The 24061-nt window shown below is 40.3% G+C and overlaps 1 long non-coding RNA gene across 1 annotated transcript in view; it reads right to left on the bottom strand.

Moving 5' to 3' along the window:
* Positions 1–825: 825 nt before the first annotated feature.
* LOC144586388 (uncharacterized) overlaps positions 826–24061 on the bottom strand; it is a 53640-nt gene continuing 30404 nt past the window's right edge. Inside the window, exon 2 of the long non-coding RNA XR_013541181.1 lies at positions 826–990. This is a non-coding gene — a long non-coding RNA (uncharacterized LOC144586388). The remainder of the gene's footprint in view (positions 991–24061) is intronic.

The following is a 24061-nucleotide window of genomic DNA, read 5'->3' on the forward strand; positions in this document are numbered from 1 at the left end:
AGGGCAGTGCAGTACTTGTGTTCTAGTGCTTCTCACTGCTTGAAGATGAAGACTGGGCCGTAATTTTCTCATCACACAGCGGCATGTTTGCTGAAGTAACTCTCCTTAGAACCATAGAATAATTATGTTGGAAAGGGCCTATAAAGCCGTCCAGTCCAACCCCCTGCTCAATATTAGCAGTCCAACAGTGTTATTGCATATAAAATATATAAGACAACAAAGTTTGTTGGCTCTCTTCATTTGTTGCTGATAGTCTCTTCTTCCCTCTCTGACCTTCCTCCATGCAGTAAGCATAGGGCATCTCTCTTACATGCTGGAGATTCCATCTCTCCCCCCATTTTCCTTCTGACTGTAACTACAGATGTTAACTGTAAGTAAAGATACATTATTAAATGTTTCTAGAGTGATTTTATCATATAAAATGCTAGTCTGTGTGGAAGTGAAACCAAAAGTGTGAGTCTGGGTGATTTGACTGGGGTTATTTCTCCACGTTTTCTGCATTGTTGCTGTTTTTCCTACCTCATACTCTGCTAAGAGGAATAACCAAAATTCTCCAACACAGGCAGGGTTTCCTGGTTTAATGGTTTAAAGCACATTTCAAAATTATGGCTACAGTATTTAGTCAGAGGTATGTGTTTCAAATTCTGCCTCTGGTGGTGTGAATTGGAGGCTCCCTCCCAGTCCTGTCAGACAAAAGGGCTGTCAGTCATTCAGCATTTCCCCCTCTCTTCTATTGCTCTATATTGAAACACACACACATACACATATTTATTTATTTATTCATTTTTGGCTGGAGATGGAGGTACACAAAAATGAGACAAATCCTTTTTAAATAAAATAAAGTTTAATCTATACCAGGTGAGTCAATTATAGCCAAACTAACAGTATTACCTAGTAGATGGAGGGAAATGTCATCCTCAGTCTGCAGTCTTTCTTGGATAATGTTAAATGTCCATGTTGGATGCCTTGATTGACAAATCAGGGTATCTTCTGTAGTTCATCAAAAAGAAAAAAAAAAGCCAGCTGGTCCTTATAGACAATTGTCAAGATTATGGACAGGGCAGAGAGGCCCACACAAACCATCAGCCACACTACTCAGACTTTCCTCATAAGTCCCAGGGGAAATCTTTCTGTCCAGTACCCTCTCAGCATTCTGAGTCACCCGACTCCTCAGTGCTCCAAGGAATTACCAGAAAAAAAATCACAAGGCTGTATGCTTTAAGTTGCATGCCAACCCCACCAAGTAAGAATACCAATATACCACCCCCATTATAAAGCATCCAGTAAGTGCATGTAGTAAGGCCTTTCTTCAGTACCAATTAACCCTCTGTTCCCAAAATGACCAAAGTGCTAACAATTATTTTTTAAAAAATATGTTGCAAAAAAGTAAAAAAGAAATAAAGTTCTGAGCAGTTTCAAAAAGTGAATTCCAAACTCCAAAAGCAATCAAAAGTTGTAGAGCAAATATACATTCAGAAAGGTTTTGAGGCAAGGGCAATTCCAGAACAGTTCCCACAGAGAATAAGAAAGCTAACTATCCTAGACTATTACTCACATTGAAGCAGAACTTCAACATAGTTCTAGAGAGTATGTAGAATGTAAATTCAAGAAGCAAGACAGCAGGCAAGTGTAGCATTCTCCTCAGAGAAACTAGGCTAAACTAAGCAAATTCTGTGTGCCATGTTTACACCCATTGTACACCTTTCTTGACCTTTCGAGAGCATTTCAACAATCAGGCTTTGAGTAGCCCCAAATCTTCCAGAAGTACATTTTTTCTAAAGTAGCTTCACTCTTTTCCTTCTCTCTTCTTTTCAGCTGAAACCAGTTCTCTTAATTAACTGGTATCAGGAATGAGAGAATTATAGCCTTTCTCATCATACTGATAAGATACAGCTGGCAGAACCTTCCAATTAATGGGAAATTTCTCCACCTCTCTTCTGGCCTACCCATCCCAGCACAAGCCACTAAGCCTGAATTTCAAAATTAATTGAAACCATCATACCCTCTTTTCCCAATTTCTTGACAACAGCCCAAAACCAAGGGTGGCTATTACCTTTATTGTTGTTGTTATGTGTCTTCAAGTCAGAATCAGCTTATAGTGACCCCAACAGAGCTTTCCAGGTATGTCAGATAGTTAAGGAGTGGTTTGACCAGTTCCACACCCCAGTGAATTTCCATACAGTATCTGAGTGGAGATTCAAATCCAGGTCTCTGGAATCCTAATCCATTACTCTATCCACCACACCACAGTGTGTGATACCTTTCTTAGACCATGGAAAATTCACACAGATAAGCTTTCAATTTATACTGGTCTTCTTCAAGCTGGGCAGCAGAGGTTTGTAGATAGTGCAGAGGGCCCTGAGGAAAAAAAAAATACCATCTGCCTCACTATTGGTGCACCTAAATCTTTTGTTCAAGAAGTGCAGGAGAAGTACAGGATCCATGATCTCTAATGCTGTAAGATGTATTGTGTACCTTGGTGTATCTGTGGAAACAGGAAACCCAGTAGAGCCAGAAGCAAACAAAATACCCAAGTAAGCAAATGCTTAGGGTCCAAAACTGAAGAGCAATAATCTAAAAATGCAATCGGTGAATGCCTTGGTTTATGACAGGTCAAGTTCCAGAGAAGGAGGACAAACATGCAGGGGTCAGAGACAGATAACAGACAAACACAGGCTGATTATTCACAAAGGCACAAAGCAAGGAACCTGTTTTATTTTAAGAGGCCCCCACACACATTGGAGTATTTCTGTAAGCCCCAGCCATCAGGGCCAGTGATAAGGATTATGACCGTTGTAGCCCAAAATATCAGGAGGGCCAAAAGGCTGAAGGCCCCCCATTACCCACACACATGTTGATCGGAGGTTTTGTCCAGTGTCTTTATTAGTAATGTGAATCTTGCAGCTTTTCACCCTCAAAGAGAAATCTAGGAGATTTCCTAAGAAGTATCATGGAGAATTTAACAGGATTACTCAGATGTTTTATGCCCATCTTATTTCTGGAGGAAACACTAAGCTGTGCAAAATTATTATTATTACTGAACAACTTGACATTTTTCCTGCACAACTTTTCCTGGAAAGGACACTGGACCCAACCAAATATTTATCTCATCCAGCATCTTGTTTGGTGGCCAACCAATCAATCTTTGGGAAACCCACAGGCAAGATATGAAGGCCATAGCCCTCCCTTAAGTCATGTCCAAAAGATTAAAAAGGTACTTTTGGGGGTTACAACTCCCCAAAACCTAAGACAAAATGTTTTTTGTTCTCTACTTTGCAAAATACCGCTTAAGTATCAGTGGTAAAATAGCAGGAATGTTCCAACCAAAGCACATGGGTGCAACTTCAGCTCTTCAATGGCCACATTATATAATGAGATTCTTGAAGTGATATTCACAGACATATAAGTTGCTACTAGAGTAAACCTACTGAATCAGTGGGGATTTGGAGAGTCATTACTGAATAAGGTTCATTGATTCATGGCAAGAGAGTTGCAATCCTAATTTGATGCTGTTGCAACTATTTATATGCACAGAGGGGGATGTAACCTTTTATGGACGACAAGTCCCCAAATACCCCAGCCAGTTACTGATTATGCTGTAACTAAAGATGGACATGAACCTCAATTTGGAGATTTATGCCAGTTCAATGTTGCACCCACACAGGTGCTATGCGGGCACCTCATACTTCCTTCTCTCACCTCCTCTACACCCTCAGCCATTCCCTGGGCAATGCGCGTTTCCCTCCCTGTCTTCTCCACATGACTGTCCACTCAGCGTTCACAGCTGTGCTTCCCTCCTTTGCCTCCTCTAGCAGCCACCCACTCAGAAAAGGAGGTGGGGCAGAGATTCCTGGAGTGCTGCCTTGGACTGGGCAGCTGTCATAAGAAGTGGAGGAGGGAAGCACATCTGTGAATGGTGAGTGGACAGTTGTGCAGAGGAGTCAGGGAAGAAAGCATTCATTGCCTAGGGAATAGGTGAGCGCACAGAGGAGGAGGGAGGGGAAAGTACACGACGCTGGCAGAATACCTGTGCAAACGTGGTGTTGAACCATCATGAACCTCTTAACCAAGGTTCATGCCCATCTCTAGCTATAACCCCAAAATATACCTTTCTGTCTCTGCATACAAGACAAGTTTAGTTACAGTCTAAATGTGCTTACTCAGGCTCTGTCTATTTGAGCACAGGGAGCTGAAGCTGTGGGAAGATCACAAAGGGAAGAAAGCCACAGGAAAAAACACAAAATATAAGTTAACTAAACATACACAGTGACTCATCTTAATTTGAAATATTTTGGCTTTTTTTATTTGAAGAGTTACTGAAAGGATGCCTTTTAAATGCTGCAAATCAGCCAGCACTCATTGCCAAGTCCATTAATTAGGACTGACTCACTGTTTCCATGATACACCCAGCTTCCTAATATATTGCTAGAATTAAACTATCAATGCAGTTGTCAAGGTTAACATGCAGTAGGATCTGATATAATTCATTTATTAGGAAAAGCCAAACACTCCAAATGTTTAAGGTTTGCTGTTGTTGTTAAAGGAGGAAAGAAAACCAATATGACAAAGACTTGTAAAATTATGAATAGTAGAGAGAAGATGGCGAGAATGAAGATATCCATTTCTCCCTCACTACCACCACCCATCTCTCTGTTATGTAATCCCAGAACACAGAAGACGGCCTTCTCTGTCGCTGCTCTCAGACTCTGTAACTCCCTCGCACAGAAGGCCAGGCTGGCCTATCATTGCTGTCCTTCTGCAAGTAGGCAAAGACATTCTTAAAATGTGGTGTCCAGAACTGGACACAATACTCAAGGTGAGGCCTAACTAATGCTGAATAGAGGGGGGCTAGCACCTTGTGGATTTCGAAACTATACTTCTATTAATGCAGCCTAAAATAGTATTTGCCTTTTTTGTAGCCACATCACATTGTTGGCTCATATTTTGCTTGTGATCTATGACAATTCCAAGATCCTTCTTGCTCATAGTTTTGCTGAGCCAGGCCCCCATCCTGTAACTTTGCAATTGCTTTCTTTTTCTGAGGAGCAGTACTTTGAACTTATCTCTGTTAAATTTAATTCTGTTGTTTTCGGCCCAGTGCTCCATCCTATCAAGGTCATTTTGAATTTTGTTTCTGTCTTCTATTCTGCCCAATTTTGTATCATCTGCAAATCTGACAAGAATTCCTTGCACTCCCTCATCAACGTCATTAATAAAAATATTGAAGAGCACCAGGCCCAGGACTGAGCCTTAGGGTACCTCACTAGTCACCTCCTCCCAGTTTTCTGTCAATGTTTATTTTCTTCCACTATGGTATTCATTCATTTTTTTCTTTCTCCTTTGGCTTGCAGGCAACATGATCTCTTGTCTCTAAATCCATCTCTCCCTCTCTTTCTCTTAGTGACTTCTCATTATTTGAATATTTAGAGAGGGTAGCTGCAAAGAGAAGCAGAAAATGGAGCTGCCTAAAGCCCTTCTGTTGAAATGAACATTTAAACTACAGATGGGCATGAACCTTAAAAAAATGGCGGCACATGATGGTTTGTAAGATTTAAACCCTGAGCACTTCAAGATGCTGCCCATAGCATACTGGGAGACATTGGGATCTTGGATTACAACTCCCAGAATCCCTGACCCACATTGTCCAAAACTGAAACATTTTTATTTTCTACAATCAGCTAAAACCATGGGACATTCATCACAACAGGACGTACAACAGGAAGGATCTTAATGAGCAGAAGATGCATTTATTATTGGAGTGATTTACAAGTAGCTTATGTAGTTGTTTCTGAGTAATGAGAGTAACTGTGGTCCCTACGGATTAGCAGAGCCATTGTAAGGCTTGGCACAAACACTGGCTCAGAGCATGGACCATTTGTAAAAAATGTTACATCTGGTATTACCCCCTCCCGCCATCTATGGTGTATGATCCTAAAATAACTTTGAATAAAAGGGATAAAATGACTTGTGGCCACCACTTGTTTCTGGACCGGCAGCATCCCATTCCTTCAGGTTTAGAGCCAGAACCTGAGATCTAGGGAAATATCACAGAGGTGTGCCTTTGTGAGGCCATAGGCACAGATCCTTTAGCCACAATTACAAAAGTGTATGTCTGTGATAGAGAGACAATGTGGATATACAACTAAAGGCCAGTGAAATGGAGTGGCACAGGCTGGCGGTTACAATCCACCATTAAAAGCAAGTGGGTTATTAAAAGGAAAAAGGATGCTGTCTTATAAACCAAAGATAAGACAAGAATAAATCATGACCTACTGGTAGATGTTTGTATTTTTAGTGGGGACTTTTAGTGGGTGGGGAGTGTTGGGGGATTTTATGTGTGTGCATATGTCTGGTCTCTGTGTGTCTGTGAATTTCATTGTATGGGTATACTGTGTATATACTTACAATGACAATAGATAGATAGATAGATAGATAGATAGATAGATAGATAGATAGATAGATAGATAGATAGATAGATAGATAGATAGATAGATAGATAGATAGATAGATAGATAGATAGATAGATAGATAGATCTCTTTATTATTCACTATAAACCCCTGAAAAAAGATCAAGATTGCCAGATCTGCAGAATCATGCTCTCTAAACTGAGAGATATGGAGAATGAACCCCAAAAACTGAGAACTGGCAACCCATTGATGGCATGCTACAGTTTAATATAGCCCTTCCCGAAATCTGCATGTTAGTATATTCAGTGCCAGTTTTGAAATAAACTGCCACTGCGAAGTCAAACTCTCATAACATTAATTAAATACGTAGCTAAGCAGAAAGAGGGCATTTAACAGAGAATTCTTACAATTTTCTGCACAAGATTCCCTAGAAAGGCCATGGAATTGTGCAAAATTGGTCAGTTCGTTGTGTGAAAGAACAGGCATAAAATGGGGGAGGGCAGAAAAAAAAATTAAAAAAACAGAGTGAGGGTCTCTTTCTCCTTTTTTTAAAGGAAGCCAGGAAATATTGCTGGTGTACAGAAAAAAAATCAGCAATGACACTTGACATGGTAAGACTCAAAATCACTTTTTGGAGTATTGTCTCCACACCCATAAGGCTCCATCTCTAGGACCAAATCTACATGTCGTAGTGTGCAAGCATATAGAGCCCTGTCTGGAAGATGTGATCCTCAGAGAAGGGTTGATCTTAGGACAGCAGATGTAATCCCACTCTGAAGATCAGTTTCCAATCAGATGTTCAGTCTCTCCTACGTATATACAGATGTACACATTTGGGACATGGCAAACTGCATAGGGTTTGCAAGACTTATCTTCCATCCAACATTTTTCAGATGGTGGGTAGAATATTTCATTTCACCTTTCAGACAAGTTCAAAATTCTTTCAGGCAGATGAACCATCTCTTTCCATGTGCGTGTTTTTTTTTAATTATGTTCATGCTTATTGTATTAGATTAGAATATACTAACAACTTTGCTCAAACCAGATTTTTTTCCATGCTTCATAAAAAGTTAAACTCAGGGCACTGCAGTGTGACTAAGTGAACATCCTGCATCCTTGGTTTCACATTTTAATAAAAGACACAGGATGGAAAGCGGCTGGGTTTAATTATAGCCTTCATTTCTTTATAAAGGATGCAATGGCATGGCATTACGTTGTGTATGGTAAGATGAAAACGACTGCAGTCTGTCCAACGAGGCTCTGAAAGTAAGGAAGCAAAAAGACAAGGCCACTGTAATATCTGTTGCAGATGATCCAGTTAAGGCAAGTTAATAATCAGGTTTCTTAGTCTGGCATAAAAGCAGCATAGTGAGGAAGAAATAGTAAAGGCACTTCCCTCGGAATTGCCACTGTAGACCTCTTCACACATTCATTGAACATCTGTTAAGGGACAAGCAGGAACACTTCCCTGCTTTCATTGCCCTAATCTGAACAAGATCAGCTGAAGCTCCAATCTTTTAGTTAGTTAGTTAGTTAGTTAGTTAGTTAGTTAGTTAGTTAGTTAATCTATCTATCTATCTATCTATCTATCTATCTATCTATCTATCTATCTGTCTGTCTGCTATTTATTTATTTATTTATTTATTTATTTATTTATTTATTTATTTATTTATTTATTTATTTATTTATTTATTTATTTATATCCTGCCAATCTAGTCATTGAGTACTCTGGGCGGCTTTATTTGATTGATTTCATGTCTTTCCGCCAGAATTTGGACTCAAGGCTGTTTGCAACAGCAGGAATCTTAGTGGTATTCATATAAGCCTTGTGTAACTAGCCATGCCTAATTTACAAGGTGCCAAATCATATCTCAGTTGCACAACTGGGCATTTGACCAGACACAAGGTTGAGACATGCCTGGACACCTTATCACTTAGTTGCAATTAGCCATGGAAAATTACAGAAACCTTATACTAACTCAAATAGGATCCTGGCCAATATGAGTAGAATAGATAGAAATGAAACAGATATGGCTAAAATGTACAAAAGATCATCTTTGATAAAATACAATTAAACTATACAGTAATAGTAAAACAAATATGATCTAAAAACAATTTAAAACATCAGTTTTAAAAGAAAAATAAATGCAATACGCCATAGTCTATTTAAAGCACTTTTTGAAAAACAGGCAGTCAGATGAATAAAATAGTCTGCTAGAATAAAAAGCCTTTTCTGGCCAGTAGAAGAACAACAGGCAGGAGGCCAGTCCAGACATTCCTTGGGCTCAAACTAGATTGATTTTTTTGTTTATTTATTAATTATTTCAACGTGTATACTGCCCCCTTAGTGTGAACACTCTCTGGACAATTCATGATACATCAAATCACATTAAAATCAACAATACAATATACAATAGATACTGTACCATAAAATAAATAAAATCTTAGAAATAACTTTAAAACCTGCATTTAAATAGAATTAAACAAATTTAAAACACATTTAGACAATTCAGGCCAGTATTTAGAATCATTAATAAAAGGCAGCTTTAAATAATTATGTTTTCACTAATTTCCTAAAAACTGAGAGATGCACCTCTGTTGGAAGCTTGTTCCAGACGGAAGGGGCTACAATTGAGAAAGCATTGTTCCTGGTATTAACTTAGGTGTCGCCATTTTTAACACCATGGACACCATTGTCAATTGATGCATCATTAGAGCAGAGGTCCTTTAAGAAGGGAATGACATCTGTTTATCCTTGTATGAGATTGCTCCACACTGCCTCACTTTGCCAGTTAGGTTCCTTTTGTTTTGCAATTTGTCATCAGGAGAGAAACAAGTCCTTCCTTTGCAAGTCTGGTTCCTTAAGCATGGAACTCTGACTTACTGGCCTGCAGGGGAAATATTGCAATCACAGAAAAATACACATTTCATAGAATGTGTCTTTTGAGTCCTGGAAGACAATTCCAGAGTTCCTGGCAGAACTTTATGTGCATACAAGTTGCCCATACATAGGTTCCCTCTATGTAGTTGAGGACCCACTGAATGTCAGGGTCCCTATTTTCACGCGCAGAGACTGAACACAAGGCTGAAATCCAGTATTATGTCACAACTAAGTAGGCCCATTAAATCAATGGAGCTTACAGAAGAATTGACTTCAACTTACGACCATAATCCGTTCCAGAAGATGGGCGTAACTTGAAATGATCATAAATTGAAGCACCATTTAAAACCCATTAATCCATTCTGGCAAAAAAATCACCAAAAAAACCACCACTCCAAGCCCCATCGGAATGCGATGGGTCTGGGGGGGAAAAAAAAACAAAAGAAAAACACACACACCACACAGCCAGCTCCATTGGAATGCCATGGGGCTGGGAAAAAACACTCAACCCCCCCCACACACACACACAGCCATCCCCATTGGAACGCCATGGGCCTGTGGGGAATAAAATCAAACACCCCTCCCCCACAGCCAGCTCCATCGGAACGCCATGGGGCTGGGAAAAGACACACACCAAAAAAACAAAAACAAAAATCACAGCAAAGAAACATCACCCCCCCAACCCAAATCCACCCTACAAAACCCTGTAAATGTACTCACCCACAAGCAGAAAGCAGCACCAGGCATTCCGAAGTTTCTCTGCAAACGCGCGCGCACTAACCGTCGGGGTGAAAGAGCTACAAAGAAGCTCTTCGCCGACCAACGGTTAGCCCTCTAATTTGAATTCCCCACCTTTTTTCCCTGCCTCTTTTCTTTGTAACTCGAAGCCCTGGCCGCAAGTCAAAGCAACATTTTGTGCCCAGAGCTCGTCGCAACTTGAAATGGTTGTATATCGGGACGTTCGTAAATCGAGGCACCACTGTACTTCAATTATAAATGATTACTGGATTTCAACCCATATGCCTAACCTCTGACCTTCAGCTAACCATATGCCCGTCATAGGTGAATACACAGGTGTGTTCTCACTTCTACTTATACAAGTATAATAACAGTATATGAGCTTTTTTTTTCATATTGAGTGTGTCACCCAGGCAACAGTTTGCTCAGTGTGCTAGTATACAGAGATACTAGTGTTAGTATCCTTAAACCTATCCACTTAGTTGATACAGGACCTGCACACAGTGGTAACTGTGACAAACCCAGACCTACTGGAGGATGCCACACTTTCACTAAGCTGCCACCAACCATTCCCTGTAAGGAGTCACACAGACCAGGAATGGATTTTTAACAAACAAAGGAATAAGGTTTATTTAAATAACACACAGGGAAAATAAAATGATCAAGTGAATAAGATACAGTAACGTGGCTTAGTCTCAAACATACATACACCAGTTTGGTTCACACAGAACACCTTTAAATGAAGCACAGACCCTGAACCTATCAGTTCTGGCTACCCATACAGACACCTGAACCTATCAGGTAGGTACTGACTGACACACAGTAGTACCCTGTCTGACACACAGACTCCCACACCAGCTTCTTCTTCCCAGCTTTTCTCCTCAGCTTCTCAACTTCTCCACACAAGCTTCACATATATATACAGTACAGCCCCTCCTCCTGATGTCCCGCCTTCCACTCCCCATAGGATGGAACTTTCCCTCCAAACCCATGACAGACAGGTAACATCAGTGCTGTATGTAACAGTAACTTTCACCCTGGTTATTGAAACTCTGGTTGTGGCAAGACTGGGAATAGAGCTTGGGCTGGCTTTCTCCTCCATGCTTTTTCTGGTATACAAAATGTAGTAAAAACATTTACCACATTTATTTTAATTAAAAAAAATCTTCTAGGGTCCATGGTCAAGAGATTATAGATTTATAAGGAGCTCATGTTCTGCTATATCATTATTCAGGCATTACTTCAGAGAACGGATGAAAAGAATATATTTTCCCCACCTCAATTACTCATTTCAAAACATGACTCCTTACTGCAAATCACTTCAGACTTCCTTGTGAGTAGAAACACAAAAAGTTGGGCTGTGTATTATATTGTTCAAAGCTGTTGCACTGGAAATTACTTTGGAGTAACTATATATAGAACTGAACTGTGCTGCTTGTGCTTGGTAGGAGGAATTTCAAATTGGTACTAAATATATTTAGCCTTCATCCAGTATGCTTCAAACTACTGTACTGTACTTCCTATGACTGTAAGCTCTTCCCACTGCCGGAACCCAGGACCTGACCTCTTTTCACATTAGAATTCGGTTCCTGGGCCAAAAAAAAAAAAAACCATTTCCATTGACTACAAAAATGAGAAAAATGAATGTCTTTAAAAGATAAAACAATTTAGCCATCTTTCTGATAGAAATATTCTACTTTCCAAAGTACGGACAAGATGGAATGCTTGCATAGCTTATACAGTTTCTTTCCAAGGAGACAACTCTAGATACGTGTGTGTGTTTTTCTCCAAGTTAGAAAGTTATTTTGAAAGGTGTCAATTATAATGTAAACAATAGCATCCCTAGTGAATTATAGTCTAAGGGGAAGCAATTTGCTGACATGATTCTGCTTGCAGAATAAATGATAGTGGCTCATTAGTAGAGATACACTTAAAAAAACATGCAATGACATTTCATTTGTTTAATGTACTCAGTCGAAAAGAGATCAACATGTTAATAACATGGTTTAGACTTGGCCTATTCATGACCCAGAGACAAGATTATCTGGTGGCTATTTTCAAACCATGAGCTAAATCTGGTTGCCCACATTTTATTTATTTGTTCAAGACTACAGGTTAAATAAAACTGCTCTCGTTGCTTGTGTTACACCCATGAGAGTCATTGCTAAACATCTCTCTCTTTCATTCTCTATCTTTTTGCAGGGGAATATAGATTTTAATGGATGGTCAAAAGTTTCTGAAACCAGATCACATTAAGACATTTGTTCCAAACTACTGCTTATAATTTAAGAGCATTATGAAATTAATGCAAATGCTCTCAAAAACATTGGAAAGAATGATATGCATGCCCAAGCAAGAGGATTTTTTAAATTGACTTTTAAAACTATTAAATTAAACTCTTTATTTCGCCCCCCCCAGCACTTTTTTGTAGCATCAGGACACTGTTTTGTTATAGGCCTGGCTGTCATCTGGAATTAGGATGGTAATCTCTACTAATCTGAAAGTATTTAAAATTAATATGGAATAAATCTGAAAATATAATGAAATAAAATGATTTAATACCCCAGACTTTAACTACATGCACAAAAAGGTCAGCGAGTTTGCATTTGCTGAATGGGAATTGATGAGCATAAATTGAAAAAGCAGGACATAACATGAAGGAACACATGCCACCGAAATTCTTTTTAGCATAGGTCGCAGCCTTTTGTACCCTGGTATCATATTTCATCAGCGTACTTGAAGGGGCTATTACAGTTCAATGCTTTGCAATCTAAAGGTCCCAGATTCTAACCCTAGCATCTTTAGGCAGACAGCTAGAAAAGTTTTATGTCTAAAACCTTAGAGAGCTACCAACTCAATCTGAACCTGGGGTGTGCAGACTGTGGGAATTCTGGGAGTTATAGTCTAAAACTACATACCTGTAGTCTGCAAGGTATTGAACTGCAGATTGGAGAACCTAATTGGTTCCAGGGGCCAGATTGCCTTTCAGGACACCTTCATGGAGTAAAGCAGTGGCCCCCAACCTTGGACCTCCAGATGTTCCTGGACTTCAACTCCCAGAAATCCTGACCAGCAGAGGTGGTGGTGAAGGCTTCTGGGAATTGTAGTCCAAGAACATCAGGAGACCCAAGGTTGGGGACCACTGGGGTAAAGGACACAGAAGACATCAGCTCCGATATAATTTTTCCATTTCTCCTTCGAGACAGAAGCACAGAGGAACTGTTCTGTGCCTTTGTCTGTATAGAAAACAGCTCTCAGCCTGTTGTAGCTGTATTTTTAAAACATTGTGCTATTCAACAGCTCCACAACATAGCTGAGGATGAGGTTGCCCAGCTACATACATCTGTGCAATATAACAAACTTCAGTCGTAAATCTTAAATCACCATCATCATCTTAAAACTTCAGAGCTGTAAGGGACCCTATGGATCATCAAGTCCAGCCCCTGTCAAGGAGGCACAGTTGGGAATTGAACTCCCAACCTTTGGTTCTGCAACCTGATACCTAAACCACTGAGCTATCCAGAATCATTCTTATATGTTAGTCTACATCAGGGGTGGGCAATTAATTTCTGTAGGGGGGGGTACATGAAAAATCTGAACTGTGTTCGGGGACTGAACCAACTTTACTTACAAATAAAATGAAACAGTGATGTTATGACTGTTTTTATTTTAAACTTGTTAATATTCACAAATACTAAAGAGGTTTTTTGCAGTATGTTAAAGATAAGCAACTGATCAATTTTAGACAAAAAGCTATAAATGGTTTTGATGTTCAAAACTGTCCGCGGGCCGGACAGAAGCGGCTCGAGGGCCGTATGTGGCCCTTCGGCCGCACTTTGCCCAGGTCTGGTCTACATATAATGTACATTTTATACTTTTGTGAAAATGTGTTATATAAATTGAAGTAAACTACAGTAAAGTTATTGTGGCTCATTAAAATTTAATATGTTGTTTTTCATACAAGTGTATTTTGGTCATAAAAAGGTAAAGGTAAAGGTTCCCCTTGACAATTTCTGTCAAGTCGTGTTTGACTCTAGGGGCGGTGCTCATCCCCGTTTCCAAGCCATAGAGCCAGCGTTTTGTCCGAAGACAATCTTCCGTGGTCACATGGCCAGTGCGACTTAGACACGGAACGCTGTTACCTTCCCACCGAAGTGGCCCCTATTTATCTACTTGCATTTGCATGCTTTCGAACCGCTAGGTTGGCGAGAGCTGGGGGAAGCAACGGGAGCTCACTCCGTTGCGTGGATTCGATCTTACGACTGCTTGGTCTTCTGACCCTGCAGCACAGGCTTCTACGGTTTAGCCCGCAGCACCACCACATCCCTTGCGCCACCACGTCCCTTGTATTTGGTGTAACCTTCTTTAATCAGATCCACAGAGTCCTACTGTATCTTTTCATGTGCCAGTAAAGTCATTATTCAGAGCATGTACCGTAATCTCTCGAGACTGAAGGATGCCTACAGTAAAGTCATTATGCTACCCAGTGTACTTTCCCTTGGGTAAGACAAAGAGGAGGAGGAGGAGGAGGAAGGCCACGTAGACAAAAGCTGGATATTTTAAAGGTTTTTAGTTTTGCCTGCCAGATGGAGGACATTAGGCTAAAAAGGAGGACATATCCTCCTTTGGCCAGATGTCTGTGAAACCTAGACTGAACTGGCTGGTGCATAGACTCTATACTAAAAGGGTAATGTTGCTGAATAAATATGTAAAAGCAGGATGTAAATTTTAAAAGCTTGTGAAATGACATGGAGCTTGCATTCACTGACTTATCAAAACCACCAAGTACTGTTATCAACAAATCACCCAGAGAAATTTACAATGCAAGATAGTCAGGCTTTGAAGCAGTTGCTAAAGGTCAAAACTCTATGTGGATTGATATATCCGGCTATTATCACCCACTAGGGATGTGCCATTTGAATTTTATGGACTTCAAATCTCAGAATTCTCTGTTCTGCGAATTCCACCTGCCAGACCCTCACCTACAGCCACCTAAAGACTGCTCACCTAGTAATCTTCCATTTCTAACGGGAAGCTAGGCTGGATCTCAACCTTTCCTAGGCTATAAAGCCTTCCAGTCAGTCTTGCTTGAGTAGAGCACAACTGACAAACAACAGTTCAGGATTTTTGCTACTTTCCTTCTGATCAGTAACTTGGATAAAATCACTGACTAAACTGGTTTCTCTCCACCACAGAAAAAAAGAAAACAGAAATAATTTTCTATTTCGAAGTGGTTTCATGGAATGTGTACTGTTTCATATTTGCCAATAAGCGCTTCTAGATTGCTATGCATCTAACATTTTGCTGACATCTAGGGACAGACTAAATGTCAAGGGATGTGGTGGCACTGCAGGTTAAACCACAGAAGCCTCTGTGCTGTAAGGTCAGAAGACCAGCAGTCGTAAGATCGAATCCACGGGATGAAGTGAGCTCCCGGCGCTTTGTCCCAGCTCCTCGCCAACCTAGCAGTTCAAAAGCATGCAAATGCAAGTAAATAAATAGGTACCAAATCGGTGGGAAGGTCACGGCATTCCATGTCTAGTCGCACCGGCCACGTGACCACAGAAACTGTCTACAGAAAAACGCTGGCTCTACGGCTTGGAGACGGGGATGAGCACCGCACCCTAGAGTCAGACACAACTGGACAAATCGTCAAGGGGAACCTTTACCTTTTACTAGGACAGACTGCAAGCGTTGCAAATATTATGGAGCAAACAAAAGAGAAAGAGACTTTACAGTACTGCTGAGGGTTAGAGAACAAATTCACATGTTCCAAGTCAGAGAAGATGTCCATATAAAGGGAATCTAGATTCTAATCCTCGTATCCCATCTTAGAAATGATGATATGAGTTGACTCACTATCCACTCAGATACTGAGTCCACAGAGAGAAAACCGAGAACATACATACTCCATTCTCTGCAAAATGAGAGACATTTCTGCGTGAATATGCCCACATTTGTACAACTATAAGTCTAGTATTCATTACTGTACAGACCCTCTGGCTCACCTCTGCATTTTGGTGATCCTCCTCTGTGTTTTAGTATACAAGTGGAGGAACGCCATCTAAACATCCCAATTGTTGGTCATATTACATTTCCTTATGTTGCATTCTAGCACCTCTCTGAACTCCTTTGGTTTAAAACGAATAGTTGCAGTTGAAATTACACCTCTGTAAGTAGGACATTATTTTGTTTGTGTGTGTGTGTGTGTGTGTGTGTGTGTGTGTGTGTGTGTGTGTGTGTGTGTGTGTGTGTGTGTGTGTGTGTGTGTGTGTGTGTGTGTGTGTGTGTGTGTGTGTGTGTGTGTGTGTGTGTGTGTGTGTGTGTGTGTGTTATCTTGTGAGCCACCCTGGGTCCCAGTTTTTAGGAGAAAGGTAGGATACAAATGAAACAAAAGAACATTAAATAAAAGAAGAAATTACAGAAGATAAACAAGGGGTGGATTTGTAAAATGACAGCAAAAGACAGGAGAAATCAGAAGAAAATAAGTGGATTTCACAGAAAGCATAATAGAATGGCAGATTTATTTTTATTTATTTATTGACATACAAGACTTCCAAAATGCAGAATTAGCTCTTTATAAACCACATTTGCTCCAATCTTAAAGGCATTTAAAGTAAATAAGGTTCGGAATTTATAACAACAGAATATAGGAAGCTGCTAAATCTTTATAACTAGCAGGGGTGTTTTAGAGTGAAGGATACAGGGTGGGGGGGAGAAATCCAATCTGACAACTTTAATTACTGTAACCTGCATAGAATTATTGCAGTGCATCTGCTGTGCCACGAAGCTCTAGGGGCCTTTCCAAACCGTTTCTTTGCTGATAGCTCCCAGGAATAGCTGAAAACAAAGTGGCAGTGATGATGGTGGGGCTGCAGACAGATCTCGAGAGAAGTTAGTGGAGAATCAATCTGAATAAGGATCTCTTTGTTTCTCTCTGTCTCTCTGTGTGTAAAATGATTATAATGATAATATTTATTTTAGTGAAAAAAATTTCTTACTCAGGTATCAGAAAGAGTGAGTTTTCTCCTTCTTGCCACCCGAGTTCCTTGCTTTAATTAACACTGTCAAACAGCAGCTCATTCTCTCCTTCCCTTCCTTCCTCCTCTTCTTTTTCCTCTTCTTGTTTCGATTTAGACACCGTATTTTTGTAGTTTAACCTCCTATGAATCACCTCCCTAGAGATGCATATGGTTCTGTTTGTGTGTGTGTGTGTGAGAGAGAGAGAGAGCAAACACAATAGCATATGTGAGGGAGAACGTGTTCATCACTCTGTGCAGGTATGCACATTCATTTGAATAAGAATGCTTACCTGTGTATGTATTGTGTAAATGGCTGCTTATTTGTGAGACTGAGTGTGTATGTGAAAGAGCAGGACTTCTTAACTATGTTTCTGTGTAGATGTGGGTACCGGAGACTGTGTGAGAAAGAGAGAGATGACACAAGATCTACCACAAATGCCCTTGTCCAGTAACCTACAGTAGACACCAACTATCACTGGTGCTATCTCACCCATTTCCACTTCCTGAGGTTTCCATGGGCATCTGGTTGGCCCTTATGGAATCAGCATGCTGGACTAGACAGACCTTTGGTCTACTACAGAAAGTATTTTTTTTACATTCTTCATTCTTGCTGCAATGTAACAATTCTATCACATGATATTTAACACAGCCACATTAAAATATGCAGTTAATTTAATAATTGTTGTTTAGTTGTTAAGTCATGTCCGATTGTTTCTGATTCCATGGACCACAGCATGCTAGACCCTCCTGTCTTTCACTGCCTCCTGGAGTTGGGTCAAATTCATGTTGGTAGCTTCAGTGACTCTGTCCATCGATCTCGTCCTCTGTCGTCCCCTCCTCCTCTTGCTTTCACATTTTCCCAACATCAGGGGCTTTTCCAGGGAGTCTTCTCTTCTCATGAGATGGCCAAAGTATTGGAGCCTCAGCTTCAGGATCTGTCCTTCCAGTGAGCGATCAGGGTTAATTTCCTTCAAAATGGATAGGTTTGTTCTCTTTGCAGTCCAGGGGACTCTCAAGAGTCTCCTCCAGCACCACAATTCAAAAGCATCAATTCTTTGGCGGTCAGCCTTCTTTATGGTCCAGCTCTCACTTCCATACATCATTACTAGAAAAACCATAGCTTTGACTATGCAGACCTTTGTCGACAAGGTGATGTCTCTGCTATTTAAAATGCTGTCTTAATTTGTCATCGCTTTCCTCCCACGAAGCAGGCATCATTTAATTTCAGGGCTGCTGTCACCCTCTGCAGTGATAGTGGAGCCCAAGAAAGTAACATCTGTCACTGCCTCCATATCTTCCCCTTCTATTTGCCAGGAGGTGATGGGACCAGTGGCCATGATCTTAGTTTTTTTGATATTGAGCTTCAGATATTGAGCTTCCTCTTTCACCCTCATTAAGAGGTTCTTTAATTTCTCCTCACTTTCTGCAATCAGAGTAATATCATCTGCATATTGAGCTTGTTGGTATTTCTTCCAACAATCTGAATTCTGGCTTGAGATTCATCCAGTCCTGCTTTTCATATGATGTATTCTACATATAAGTTAAATAATCAGGGGGACAATATACAGCCTTGCCATACTCCTTTCCCAATTTTGAACCAATCAGTTGTTCCATATCCAGTTCTAACTGTGGCTTCCTGTCCCACGTATAGATTTCTCAGGAGATAGATAAGGTGGTCAGGCACTCCCGTTTCTTTAAGAACTTGCCATAGTTTGTTGTGGTCCATACAGTCAAAAGCTTTTGCATAGTCAATGAAGCAGAAGTAGATGTTTTTCTGGAACTCTCTGGCTTTCTCCATAATCCAACACATGTTAGCAATTTGGTATCTAGTTCCTCTGCCCCTTCAAAATCAGCTTGTACTTCTGTGAGTTCTCGGTCCACATACTGCCGAAGCCTACCTTGTAGGATTTTGAGCATAACTTTGCTAACATGTGAAATGAGTGCAATTGTACAGTAGTTGGAGCATTCTTTGGCACTCCCCTTCTTTGGGATCGGGATGTAGACTGATCTTGTCCAATCCTCTGGCCACTGCGGAGTTTTCCAAACTTGCTAGTATATTGAGTGCAGCACCTTAACAGCATCATCATTTAAGATTTTAAATAGTTTGACTGGAATGTCCTCACCTCCACTGGCCTTGTTGTTGGCCATGCTTTCTAAGGCCCACTTGACTTCACTCTCCAGGATGTCTGGCTCAAGGTCAGCAACCGCACTATCTGGGTTGTCCAGGACATCCAGATCTTTCTGGTCTAATTCCTCTGAGTGTTCTTGCCACCTCTTCTTGATGTCTTCTGCTTCTGTGAGGTCCCTCCCTTTTTTGTCCTTTATCATGTCCATCTTTGCACAAAAGGTTCCTTTAATATCTCCAGCATTCTTGAACAGATCTCTGTTTTTTCCCTATTATTTTCCTCTATTTCTTTGCATTGGTCATTTAAGAATGCCCTCCATATTAGTTCACTGATGCCCAGGATGTCAATGTTTATTCTTGCCATCTCCTGTTTGACCACATCCAGCTTCCCAAGGTTCAGAGATCTTACATTCCAGGTTCCTATGCAGTATTTTTCTTTGCAGCATCGGACTTTCCTTTCACTTCCAGGCGTGTCCGCAGCTGAGCATCCTTTCGGCTTTGGCCCAGTCACTTCATTAACTCTGGAGCTACGTGTACTTGTCCTCCGCTCTTCCTCAGTAGCATGTTGGACGCCTTCCAACCTGAGGGTCCCATCTTCCAGCATCATATCTTTTAGCCTTTTGTTTCTGTTCATGGGGTTTTCTTGACAAAAATACTGGAGTGGCTTGCCAGTTCCTGCTCCAGGTGGATCGCATTTAGTCAGAACTTTCCACTATGACCTGCCCATCTCGGGTGTCCCTGCATGGCATAGCCCATAGCTTCTCTGAATTCCTCAAGCCCCTTCGCCACGACAAGGCAGCAATCCACGAAGGGGACTTTAATAATAGTAGGAAGTAAAAGCCAAGCATGAAACAAAATTCACCCTGGGAGTGGTTGTTCATAATTATTATCTCTCCCAGATAATCAAATCACAACCTATAGCAAGAAACCAGGTTTTTCTAGCCAAAAGTCTGTTCCACACTAAGACAGAGTTCTTGGAAACTGAGAGTCTTGAATACTATTTCAAAGAAATGTGTTTCCTAAAATTTCAAACCAACAGCTACCCTCTATACACATCATTGACTTAGATTTGAGAAACTTTTTTGTGGCAAACAGATTTCTGGTGAAATTTGTGAATTGGTTACCCATTAGTGTTTCATGGAATTGCACTGAAAACTTGAAATAAAGAGCAAACCATGAAATTCTAAGAACATGAGATACGTAGGACTTCCAGTAAGGTACAGGTGGGCATTGCTCATTTGCTTGGAAGTTACTTTTTAAAAAGTACTTAGTTTCAGTTACAGCCACAGGAACCCTATAATAGTTAGTTATTTTATAATTCTTGAAAAAATACTTGTTGTTAGGAAGAACATACTAAAATAGTTACTTTTGATAGTTGTTTTTTAAAAAATTCAAAAAGCTACAGTCCACTGGTCTCTCCTAAGTAGTGAGGCTGCATACTTCTGTAGCTTAAAAAATCAAAATACAATTAATTTTACCACAAAGGGGATATAATTAGCCTTCAATACATTAGAGTCATAATGTAACTAATTGTGTCTTCGTTATTGCCTAAGGGAATTAATTACAAGTAACTATCACTAGTTGCTACTAGGTGCTGGTTTCTAAGACAATTTTAGGTAAGGTAAAGATTCCCCTTCACATTTAGTCCAGTCGTATCCGACTCTAGCGGGCGGAGTTCATCCCCATTTCCAAGCCATAGACCCAGCGTTTGTAGACAGTTTCCATGGTCACGTGGCCAGCACAACTAGACACATAACACAGTTACCTTCCCACTGTGGTGGTACCTATTTCTCTACTCACATTTTTACATGCTTTCGAACTGCGAGGTTGGCAGGAGATGGGACAAGCGATGGGGGCTCACTCCATCACATGGATTCAATCTTACGACTGCTGGTCTTCCGACCTTGCAGCACAGAGGCTTCTGCGGTTTAACCCACAGCGCCACCATGACTCTAAGACAATTTTATCATGTAATCAAAGACAAACATATAATCAAAACATTTTTTACAGAAAGCATTTCCTTCTGAATAGCCACCTCTTTTATTCAGGGCACATCTTTTTGTCTCTGCATGCTCAAAAAGAACGATATGCAGTCCATTATAATGAAACTTTCAGAGGCGATGTTCCTGAGGGATTGCATGCAGTACTATTTTTCCAAGTAGAAGGCGTTACTGGAAATGTGCCAAGATTTTTTCCCCCAGAAAAATTATTCATAGACACACTTCCCTGTACCATTTATTCTTAATGCATCTTGTATAAGACAGCTGGCTGCTCTGAGGCTAAAAAGTTCCGTGTCACATTTTTGCAGCCAAGGCCGTGTGGTATGTAACATAAACGCAAGAGGAAGATTGATAAATTACAGCAAGGCTTGTTATTCTCTTATACAGGAAACAGCCATGCTTCAGTGCCGCAGGAAACCAAAAATGTCAGCCGTTAGTTACCTACCAATGTAGTTACATTTGTCTTTATTATGTTATGTTCTGTCAAGTTGCATCTGACTTACAGCAGCCTTAATAAGATTTTCAAGGTATACCTATGTCATACTGAAGGGGAGGTTTTAGCTGTGCCACCCCACAATGAGTTTTCATGGCTGAAAAGGGATTTGAACCCGATTCTCCTGAATCCCAGTTCTTCACTTTCTCCACAACACCACACACTCTTTTGTAAACTCCTCAGTTTAATATCTCCATATCCTTCCCTGAACATATTTTCCCCCAATCTGCATGTACGTTCTTGAAGACACACATGTTGATCAGGTAATTATGTTAATCATGCCTTCTGAAATAGATCTGATGTTTCTCCTTCAGCCTGTTGAAAAAACGTTGTGGTTGCACGCTGGGTGAGAAGTGACTATACAGTAAACAGAAACACAAGAGAAGCCTCAGAAAATAATATTCATTCTAAAACCTTCTCACAGACCAGGATTATGAGCTCCACTTAGGTTGGGTACAGTAGTGTGTACTAAATATAGCTGTTAGAGTCTGTTTTGCAAACTTTCAAAAAAAAAAAAAACACAGAAAACGATGTGTTCAAATGCTTAAGTCACAGTAGCAATCAATGCTGCCTGATTATCTTGAAATAATATTTAAGTATGCTACCGAAAAGGGTTTTTTTAAAGGAAGGACCCTCTTGAATGGTAGTATCAGCCAATCAATTTTAAAAAAACATAAAGACAGACAGAAGAGTAGATGAAAGTATGGACACATGATTCCATATCTAAAGCAGGGCTATGGAACAAGGGGCCGTGGAATACATACAACTCTGATGGGGCCCAAATGTGCCCCCCACAGCACCCTGGAAACCTCAGGACCCTCACCTCCCTCAGAATTTTTTTAAAAATGTTTGAACAAAAGTATTCTCAGAAAGTCCCTGTGTGACTATATGCAGGCATTGTGGCATTTTTAAATATATATATATTTGAAGAACCCCTAGGAACTGGGGGGGCACAGAGACCCCTTCCTCTTGGAAGTTAAACCCAACTTTCTTCTTTAGGCAGGAGTCAAAGGGAAAACTGACACAAGTACATACAAATTACATTAATGAAAACTCTGATGCAAATTTATCTATATATATGATCTTAAACTTGATAAAGGCCATACTAAGTAGAGGAGAGTACTGAAGAAGCAAGTCAATTTTAAAAAAATATAATTAGCCTTTGAGAATAAATTAATACAGGAAATTGAACTTTTAGAACAACACAAATAGATTTACTCTTGAAAAGCAGCACAACAAATTTAAAACACTTGAATGTAGTATATATGTATGTGTATATATATAGAAATTTTGATTGGTAAATGGAATGTCCTTGCTGTCTTACTACATTCAAGTGTTTTAAATTTGATGTGCTGCTTTTCAAGAGTAAATCTATTTGTGTTGTTCTAAAAGTTCAATTTCCTCTATTAATTTATTCTTAAAGGCTAACTGTATTTTTTAAAATTGACTCGCTTCTTCAGTACTCTCCTCTACTTAGTGTGCCCTTTGTGTGTGTGTGTGTGTGTGTGTGTGTATAATATATAAAAAACAAACTGGTGCTTTTATAAGAGATTTTGTGTCCCCCCCCCCCTTTTAGGGCTGGAGTTCATTCATGTGAGTGCAGCCTTCTGAATTCTGAGGGAGCATGGATAGTTCTTGGACCTTTGCAGATCAGACATCCCAGTCTAGAGACATAACACCAATCAAAGAGGTTGGTTGGACCATCCCTGAGAGCATCAGCCATACCACCCAATCCTCTCAGGCCATGCTCTTACGGGTTGCCACACCAAAAGAAGCCAAGAAGACATCCACAATAAGCCTTCTTGGTTGTGGCATTATCCTTATAGAATACACTCCTGGTATAGCTGTGTCTGGCTCCTCCCTCCTAGCTTTCAAGAGGATGCTCAAGACAAGGCTGTTTAAGAAGCTTTCAAGGGCATCCTCTCTTCAGCTACAATGTATTTATGCCACCTGTCCTGCTATCATTTACTTTTAGATTTCAGGTTCTATGTTAGATTTATTATATTTACTTTTGCTTTTTTTTTTTTTTTTTTTTTGCTTTTATTACTGATGTTCTGTTGTCATGTTGTTTGGATTTCTTATTGATTGTAAACCAGCCAGAGTAGCACCTGGCACTAACCAGGCAGTACACAAGTATACGAAATGTATCTACCTATCAATCAATCAATAAACAAACAAATAATTCAACTAGTTCAACATTGTTTACAAGAGCAAAGTAAAACACACACACACATACACACACCATTCCTCATTGTTGGCTGTGCTAACCATGGCTTAGAGACATTGCTGTCCAGCAGCCACCAGAAAAAGTCACACTCCAAACATTCCTATGCTCCAGTGGCTAAGAGCTGCAGCACCCCAGCACCCACGAGTGTTTTCCATCCCAACGGCTGG

Source organism: Pogona vitticeps, chromosome 2 (genome assembly GCF_051106095.1).
Source record: "Pogona vitticeps strain Pit_001003342236 chromosome 2, PviZW2.1, whole genome shotgun sequence".
Taxonomy (NCBI): domain Eukaryota; kingdom Metazoa; phylum Chordata; class Lepidosauria; order Squamata; family Agamidae; genus Pogona; species Pogona vitticeps.